Raw genomic sequence first — 9,451 nt, forward strand, 5'->3', positions numbered from 1 at the left:
ATCATGGGTCAAATCAAGTGAGTGAAGAATATTCTCTTAATGGTGGCAAACAGGCAAAACTTGCTGTATCAAAACGGCTTGTCATGCATATCCTGATATTCTGATTTCAATTTATATTTACCTATTACTTCATATCTCTCTCTACAATTATGTCATTTTTTTAAAAAATGTCTTTCATTCAAAACTTCACCATTATTCACTGTCAAGCACAGGAATTAATTTCCGCGTAACCATTTCCATCTTGTGGTCAATCAAGGGCAAATAACTGTGACCTAGTTCCTCACACCTAATATAAAGTTTCTAAAATATTAATTTTGACACTGATTGCTGTGAAAATGTATGGATAATGTCAAGCAAATTTACACAGTCTTTACATAATTCAAATATTTATTTCTAAAACATCATTTCGTAGTTTAATTAAATCGTTTTTTTTTGGACAAGATCTTTAAGTTTACAGTAATTACATTGAAATGAATGAACTATTTTAGTGTTAAAGGAGATAACTTAAAACATGTAATTATGTATTATTGCCAAAAGTTAATTAAAATGCATAGATTAATAAATGATTTAGATTTAATTAAATTTCAAATTTACAGGAAAGTAACTAGTTCTGATTTCTCAAATTTAAAATTAAAACCTGTGGCAAGAATATAATTATTTCTGTGAAATTAACTATCTGAGCTGCAACGACAAATCTTTATGTGATTTGAGAACTTTGCACTTCATTTTCACTCGTATATTTGAGAAGATTTGATTTTGTCGTGTTTGGTTTTTTGTTTTATAATTTCTCAAATGGAGACTAATTACACAATAGTGGGTGTTATTGCAGTTGTCTTTTTCCTCAGCAGTAATTTTGATGTTTTGTTAAAACTGGATTATAACAGGTAGTTTGATAACTTGTTGCAATAGTATTAAATGTCCATGCTATTATAACGTCTCTAACCCTCATATTGTCTACATGAGACTTGTGTCCACTGGCGTATGTGGTAAATCCCTATACAAAATAGTCAGACGAACAGGTTGGATACCTGTGCACATGTACACTATAATGGACGGTAAATTACGGTGTGCAAGTATTTCATTAACTTGTTCGACTAAATTTGGTCCAAAGGAGCCGAATTCGAATTGATCTTAATTTGGACACCATGAGCGCATATTGTAATGTATAATGGCTGAACTTCCCGTTAATTAACTTATAAAATCTCATCACTGTTTTAGTCAACATTGCTTGCAATGCTAGCATGTGTCTATGTGGTTAATTGTGTAACGTATCGATAAAGACTTCTATGGCATAACATTATTAAAATTAAAAATACACTCTAAAATGTAATGTAATAAATTGCTAAATCTATTCACATATATACATTTGATATTTGTGCGTGTCATCTGTTACATAATGTAATGTAACTCGCGACCTGTGCATTTACAAACATGCAGAACACACCATCTAACTGTATAAACAAACAGAAGTGTCTAGAGTGCATGCAATTCATTAAAGCGAAGCAATATGAATATTCTTCTAAAGTTTAAACTTTTGCTTATGTTACTGCATATATTTTTATAATATATAAAATTGTTAGCATTCAAAATAAAAAAATCCTGTAAGAAAACATACATGCATATACTTTATAATATATAAAATTGTTAAAAAGCATTCAAACTAAATAAATATAAAAAAAAATCATATACAATATGTTTTGAAAGTTTTCACGGATTAAATAGATAAGGACATTCATAACATGTAAGCATTGAAGAGTCAGTAGCTGCCTATACTTTGTTATCAAAAGTAATTCCAATGTGTTCTAGCTGCTTTAATCACTTCTGTAATAGATTATCAGAATTAGTTTTATTTAAATTTAGTTGTTTAATTTAGTCAAATTGATACATGATCTAAAGTTGTGAGACTCCATTTTACCCAAAGATACCTTTACAAGGGTGTATGTTGAAACAAAATGTATAAGTAAGTGAACTTCTTGTGATACAAACTGTAATTGTGAAATCTGTGATTGCAATTAACAACAATTCTTGCCTCCAGGTTTAACAGCATTTTACCTCATATATCGATGATGCATTGTCCTTCAGGGATTTATGAAATTAATCAAAATAAAACTTTGAGGTGCCACATTTCATACAAATTAGTTACTAGTATTCTATCTGGTCATAAATTTCTTTAGCATCAGTGGTGCGTATGTTTCAATGAGCTTATTATTGCCAACCGCATGTTTCAGTGAGCTGCCAACTAAAACTTTTAAAGCTTCAATAGTAGAGTGCCATATAACTCGGTATTAAGTCATACTTATAGGATATTATTTGTTTGATCAAACGTTAATATCTATAAACAGGTGTCACAGTACGCAAAAGAACTGATGCGTTAAGATATAAAGGTGCCTTTTTATTTCGTCGAAGTAAAAATAAACAATTAATTACATTAGTAAGATGCTTTCAGAAAATCACTTTATATATAATCTTATCAAACTTATCAAAAACAAGACGAATCATCAAAAGACAATAAGATGGTGACTGGTCATAATCTTTCCCATTATTTGACATATACAACTGGCATTAATTTGTTTATTGGAAATATGTTTTCAGTCAGACGATTTATTTACAAGTCCTGGCTTGTTTTCGATGTGTTGCAAAGAGTCAAGACATTATAATCATATTGGTGTCATATAACATTTCAATGCATGGACAGATGTATATTTCAATATATATTTGTTACATTGCATGTCCATGTGAAAGAATGTTGCATAATTTAAAAATGTGTCTTTTACCATAGGTTCTTGGTATAAGAGATTCTGATTTAACTTGTAAAAAACAAGGATAACTATTTAACAGGTAAAGCCACGTTCCAAAAACGCAGCCTCCTAAAGCACAACTTGCAGCATGCGGACGTACGCAAGACTAGCAATCATGGACAAACACACGTATACACGCAAAGGCATAGACAAAGCAAACACGAGGACAAAATAAAGGAACACAGTTTGGCACCGCCTTGGAAACCACCGTTGGGGAGCTTACCTTATGATGCACATTTAACCTCACTCCTACCCTCTTCATGTCTGGAAGTTACAGCAAAGTGTAAATAAAGTTATGGTGTTTGAATAATGCAGTCATGACGTCAACGTAACCACTGCGGTAGCGTAGCTGTTGAATGCCCGCTTCGGGTGCGAGAGGTCAGAGTTTCGCTCCTTTGCTGTGTCATACAGAAGTCGTAAAATAGTTACGAGTAGTTCCCTTTCATGAAAACCTTAAGGACTGAGATGCCGTGGGTGATTAACTTAAGTTGTAGATCTTGGATCGCAGTCGATCTAAATTAGTGTAATCTAACGCAGGATCAAGCCACTTACAGACTACGCAAAAGAAATAAAAAAATATTATACCTATTACATTCAATCGATAAGTATGTTTAGAAGTAACAGTACGCCATCCATATCGGAACATTTTGAATGTCCCTTGATTAGACAAAGCAGAAATAGATCGTAATGGAAATAAACATATAGATTGAAAATGTAACCATTGTGCATTGCATAATAGCTTATGTTTGGAGATACTGCAGACTGCTCGCAATTACGTGGGCACCGATGCAACCGATAATTGAACGGGAGATGAAATAATTTTGATACAAATCAGTTTCCTACATAAAGATTGGAAAAGTATTCCAGCAAAATCATTGATTACTACGTCTTGTTGTGCAAACTGGTATTTCATATTGAACATATTTTGTTGACACCAGTATCTAAAATTGTAAACGTTGCATCTAGTCTTAATTTTTATTATGATGATCAGGAAGTAGAAATTGTTAATAGGTTTACTTATTTCGGCATTGTTTTTACTAGAGATGATTCTTTAAATACAGCACAAAGTACACTATTTGGGCAATCTCCGAAAACCATATTTAAGTCGAATAAGTATTTATACATATGTTTACATATAAAACTCTTAGGCATAAATTATTTATTTAATAATTTAGTAGCTCCTATTTTGAATAATGGAAGTAGAGTGTGTGGTTTCACCAAAGATTTTTCATTGAAAGAGTATATTTCATTATTATAAGACAATATATACTTGGAGTAAACAAGACCACACAAAATAAGTTCGTAAATGGTGAATTCGGTCGAGTACGTTTTAAGACTATGCACTATTATAATATCATAAAATACTGTGCTAAAATATTGCAGAAATATGGAATATTTATGTCCCGTTAGTATATAGACTGCTCAAAAATTACCTTTCAGAACCATTCGCACTGATTGAAACACATATAGCTACGTTAAATTATTAATTTACCACCGTAATATATCGAAATTAATTGCACACCGCGACCATTTTCTAAAAGTAATAATATCATTCGGTTGCGCAAAATAACCTAAAAGTAAATTGAAATAATGTGTTTCAAAATTTAATTATGGTTTTATGTTCTGCTCTTCTCTATCCGAGGTTTTGTTCTCTTTAATTAAATCCAAGAATTACGTCTAGACTTCTAGAATGACAAAGTTACTATACTGCATATTGTAAGACAAAGTTTAAATTATTTGACTACTTCTGTTTCGAGTAGAAGAATTTATTCGTATACACCTTCATTTAACATACTGATGAAAATATAGATAAATAGATACCTTATTTAAATCTATTGCATTTTCTAATACATGTGGATAATAACATACAATAATGCATGGTGACCAAACAGTGCGAAAACATGTATACTGGAATCTTGGTCTAACACTTAAAACGTGTTGTTGAACTTTCGAAGTATAATTGTGAACGACAAAAAATGTACAAATTGATCACATTCCCGTTTGACTCAAAAGGTCTATATCATAATTATTATGGCATCTATTTGATCCTTTGTAAACATGGCATTGCTGTTGTTTATTTAAAATCAATTCATTACATTTGTTTTGAAACATTTTCATAAAATTCGACAGAACCCTACCATTTCTTGCTAAAAGCAAACGTGAAAATAACGTGTCCAACGTTAAACAAAAAACTTTAAAAGGCTCTTGAAGATTGGATTACTGTAAACTTTTATCCGAGTTTTGTTGGAAATATATTATAGTTTTACCTTTAAGATTTTCAAAATACATTTTGGCCACACCTTGATTTTACCAGACTTCATAGAAACTTTGACAATAAGTTTTGACATTATGAGCCCAACTAAAATAATTTTCATTTTACATGTAACATAACCACTTCGGCATTATTTAAACCAGTATATTATTACATTTAAATGTATGTTAGTTATATATGTGATTCTTCCACAAACTAATTTTGACAACTACCTTTTTCAACAAAAAATAAGAAGCGCTCTTTCAATATACGCAGCCTTATGTAATACCCATACCTCAGAAGAATTATTCATTATAATCATAAAGGTATGGTGGAATATTTCTGCCACGATATAGCTAGGTAGATATCGCAATACTTGCAAAATATATCTTTGATAAAATGAAGTTTTTTTTGAAAAGCTTATCTCAAAAGTTGAAAGTTTCCTGGAAATATCATTGCGATTATTATCTCGATACGTTAACTGAAAGTGCCCACAGCTGCCATTTATTAACTATCAAGATACTTTAAGAAATTACCTTGATATTTCAAATTTTCTTGAAAAGTTTATTTCAATAGCCTTAAGATTTCTGGAAATAAAAAAAGCATCTCTAGAAACAATTATTGATTGCGATAATGTTTGCAGAAAAATGCACAACACAGGAAATGTTAGAACATTATCGTGACAGCTACCAATCATCTCGTGGCAGTTTTAAGCATTAACATAAAATTTTGCGTGAAAATATTTTCAGAAAATAAATAAAATATCTAAAAAACACTATTTATTGCTGAAATGTTTTCACATTTCCTAGAAAGTTTACAATTTTATCGTGAAAGCTATATAGCTCCCTCGTGACAAAGATGTCACCATATAGGTACAAAACCACAGTTGTTAGCCCTTGGTTGACCAGTATAAGGAAGTGATTGCGCGAGAAATAGTTCCTCTGTCTGATGGTGAATACTGATGAAGTTTTAAGCGAAAGAGCTGCAATAAATGGCATAATTCAATAGGAGATATAAAATAGTAGGTACATGTACAATTTGATAGAATGATAATGTCAGAATATGCATAATATGACTTGATTGGGTCATTTTTGCTTATTTGTGGCCATTTGGAGACTATTCTTCATACTCACGTGATATGGTTTAAGACAGTGCAAAAAAGAGCCGGTGAAGCCCATCTTCACTGTGGCTGGATTTTTTTTCTCTTGAATAGTTCTGTTTAGTGCAGGTATTTTTGGGGGCGTTTGGAAAATGCAGACAAATTGCAATATTGTACAGTGTCTATAAAAATAACTGTGGTCGTAGGCCACATAAAGGTTTAACATATATTTATTATATCTGCGGGTGGTAAATGCGCAATCCAATTCCTGCTGGGAATACGCTTAAAATGGGTTGCACGACTGCTGGTGTTGCGCATCAGGATATACAATATCGAGGTAGGTAGGTTTTTGTTTTCGTTGATAATGATACATTACGGATGTTTCTGAAAGAAGCCAAACGCTATTCGACACAAAAACAAATAAAGACAACATGTGTGAAATATCTATTTTGTAATTTAAGAAACGCTCTGTAATCACAATACATGTAAGAAATCATGAAAAATGCCAATTTTCTAATTCTTATACCTACTTTCTTTGATCAAACGCGTGTAATACAGTGATGAATATTATATATACTTGAAAAAAGTTGCTTTTGGCTTTGGGGAAGAACTTAAAAAAATATCAGGAATGAGGTTGCGCTGCGGGAATGGAGTTGCTAGTATATATTATACCGTCAAATAGTCCTTTTTCGATCCCAAGAGCTTTTAAAAGTCATTTTCCTTCCCTTTGTTTTTTTTATTTAGTCAAAAAACTCGTTTGTAGCCAGTGTCCTTAGCAGTTTACAGCCAACGCTAGGGTGAAAGCACATGCAAAGATCATCAATTGGAACGACGAAAGACAAATGTTGCAACAACATACAAACAACGCAGACACTAATTTGCTGTTCATACTGATGTTAATAACACATGTAAGATTGGCCTTAAGGAATTAGACTTCATATTGTCGTAAGGTTTAGAAGTATTTCATCAAAAAAGATTTGGTAACAAACCATCAATCTGCCTGTCCATAAAATGTCCTACCGATGAGCTCTTGCGACTGGATACTTAAACTGGTCTTAAAATGTTGTCCACCTTTAAAAATGAATTACATTTCTAAATAAATTAACGTACCACCTAGATATGTAAAATTTCAGCACTGACGCATTATTGCAAAAGTATCAAACTGTTCTGAAAATCGTATTTTTAAAGGCGATGAACTGTCAGAAAGTGTGACTCGTTTGTTAAATCGTTTTTTAGGTCAGTAAATTGACAATTGTTTTGTAGAGTAATACCGGTATACATGTTTCGTATACTGTTCGATTTTCATGTGAAACAATCCTTTCTGTCTATGATTTGGTGTTGTTTATATTTCTGTCTCAAAATATTGGGCTACATAAGAGCAGGAAACATGATTTTTGGATTTTTGGGTTTAGCGCCGTTTTCAGCTGTATTTCAGTTATGTTTGGGTGAGCAGTTAAGTTAAGCAGACCTTTTTGGGTTTAACGCCGTTTTTCAACAGTATTTCAGTTATGTAAAGGCGGGCAGTTCACCACTAACCAGTGTTCCTGGATACCTTACCAGTACAAACCTGTTCTCCGCAAGAAACTGCCAACTTCCCCATTTGAATCAGAGCTGTGGACGAATGATTTAAGACACAAACTCTTTTATCAAATCGTCACGGAGAATATACGCCCCCGCCCCCCGCCAAGGGATCGAACTCACGACCCCGCGATCCGTAGATCTGCGTTCTCCCTACTGAGCTAAATTTTAAGCGGAGGTTCGGTACTTCCGTCGGTGTGTCAACCTCTCCGCATGAATCAGAGGTAGAGGAGAACCATACGTCTCGCCCGAGGATCGAACTCACGACCCTGCGATGCGTAGATCTGTGTTCTCTTTTTATTGCTGTTACATATACGCGCGACCTGTGTAGAAACAGTTCAGCACAAAGACATCTTGATTTTTGCATCAACAATACTCCGGCAGAAAAGTGTCCACAAATGCACAGGCAGCAACTCCATAACCATGAAATTAGAATTGTGTAAATGCAGCCAACGGCATTTTGTCAACAAAAGGATAACAGCCCAGATTAAAATGTAAAAATTATACATGTTTACATCATGACTATATTTGCATTATAATTACTATTACATTTCTAAGGCCAGCTGTACCATTTCGTTCGGAAATGATACGATACGGGTATTTCATTATCTCCAATTGTGTTAAAATATGGTCCCATTCTATAATAATAATACAGTTATAAGTACCTACGTAGGCGCATACTAGTTTTGCAGTCACATACGTGACAGGAAATTTTGACATTAAAATGTATACGAGCAACCCCGTTCCCGGACACAACCCCATTCCCGATGATTTTTGTTTTGTTAATTATGTCCACGTAAGCAGAATTTGAAGCAAATGAATGTGATGTTTGTTACTGTATTACAGTTGGTTTATCAACGTCAGATGTCTTCAACTAAGGCATATGAGGTCAGAAACTGGCATTCTTGCTGATTTCGTTTTTCTTCTTCTCAACTTTGTGTCACCAGAGTTTTGTGATAATAGGGCCGAATCATAAATTATAAACAAGATATTTCACGCGTATGATGTTTTATGTATTTGTGTCGAATAGCTTTTTGCTTTTTCGAGAACATTTATAATTGTATCATACTGAGCAAAAATATAACTTCGTCTTTTTTACACCAAAAACCGGCACCGGACCTCGCGCAACCCATTTTAAGCGTATTCCCAGCGGGCAATGGATTGCCCGTTTACCACCTGTATCGTTAGTGTACTCGACTGTTGATATTTTTGTCAGTGTTTGTTCTATTTCTGCTTTGGTTGCTTTAATACGGGTTCCCCTCCTATAACAAGCTACATTGATATTTGGAAGAGTTAAAAATAAAAAAGTGTGGAATAAATGCAAACCAGTTAACTCATTTTGATAATCGATCCGTCGTGTCATTCTTGAAACTCGTTTAAAGCTAGTTATCACTCATTAAAAACGTTGTTATAGTCTTATCTAATTCCTGGTAGTATTCTTGTAATTTTTAACATTGCTTGAATGTCATCCAAACAATAAATATCAATTCTCTGAAAGTGCATCATTCTGTGTAATGCCAATGCCGTCCTTGAACGTCTGCCTTCTCTCTAGAGACAACACGTCTGATTGCATCAGAGATAATTTCTGAAACCCATTTAATCATTTGTTTTCATGGGAATCCATGCCGCGATCCATTTTAGATATCTCACAATATCAGGTTTCACAATGTCAGCCTTAACTGCTAGCGTATATAACTACATGAGTGTGTACGTTTAGTTCACAGT

The sequence above is a fragment of the Mercenaria mercenaria genome, chromosome 3 (genome assembly GCF_021730395.1).
Source record: "Mercenaria mercenaria strain notata chromosome 3, MADL_Memer_1, whole genome shotgun sequence".
Classification (NCBI taxonomy): domain Eukaryota; kingdom Metazoa; phylum Mollusca; class Bivalvia; order Venerida; family Veneridae; genus Mercenaria; species Mercenaria mercenaria.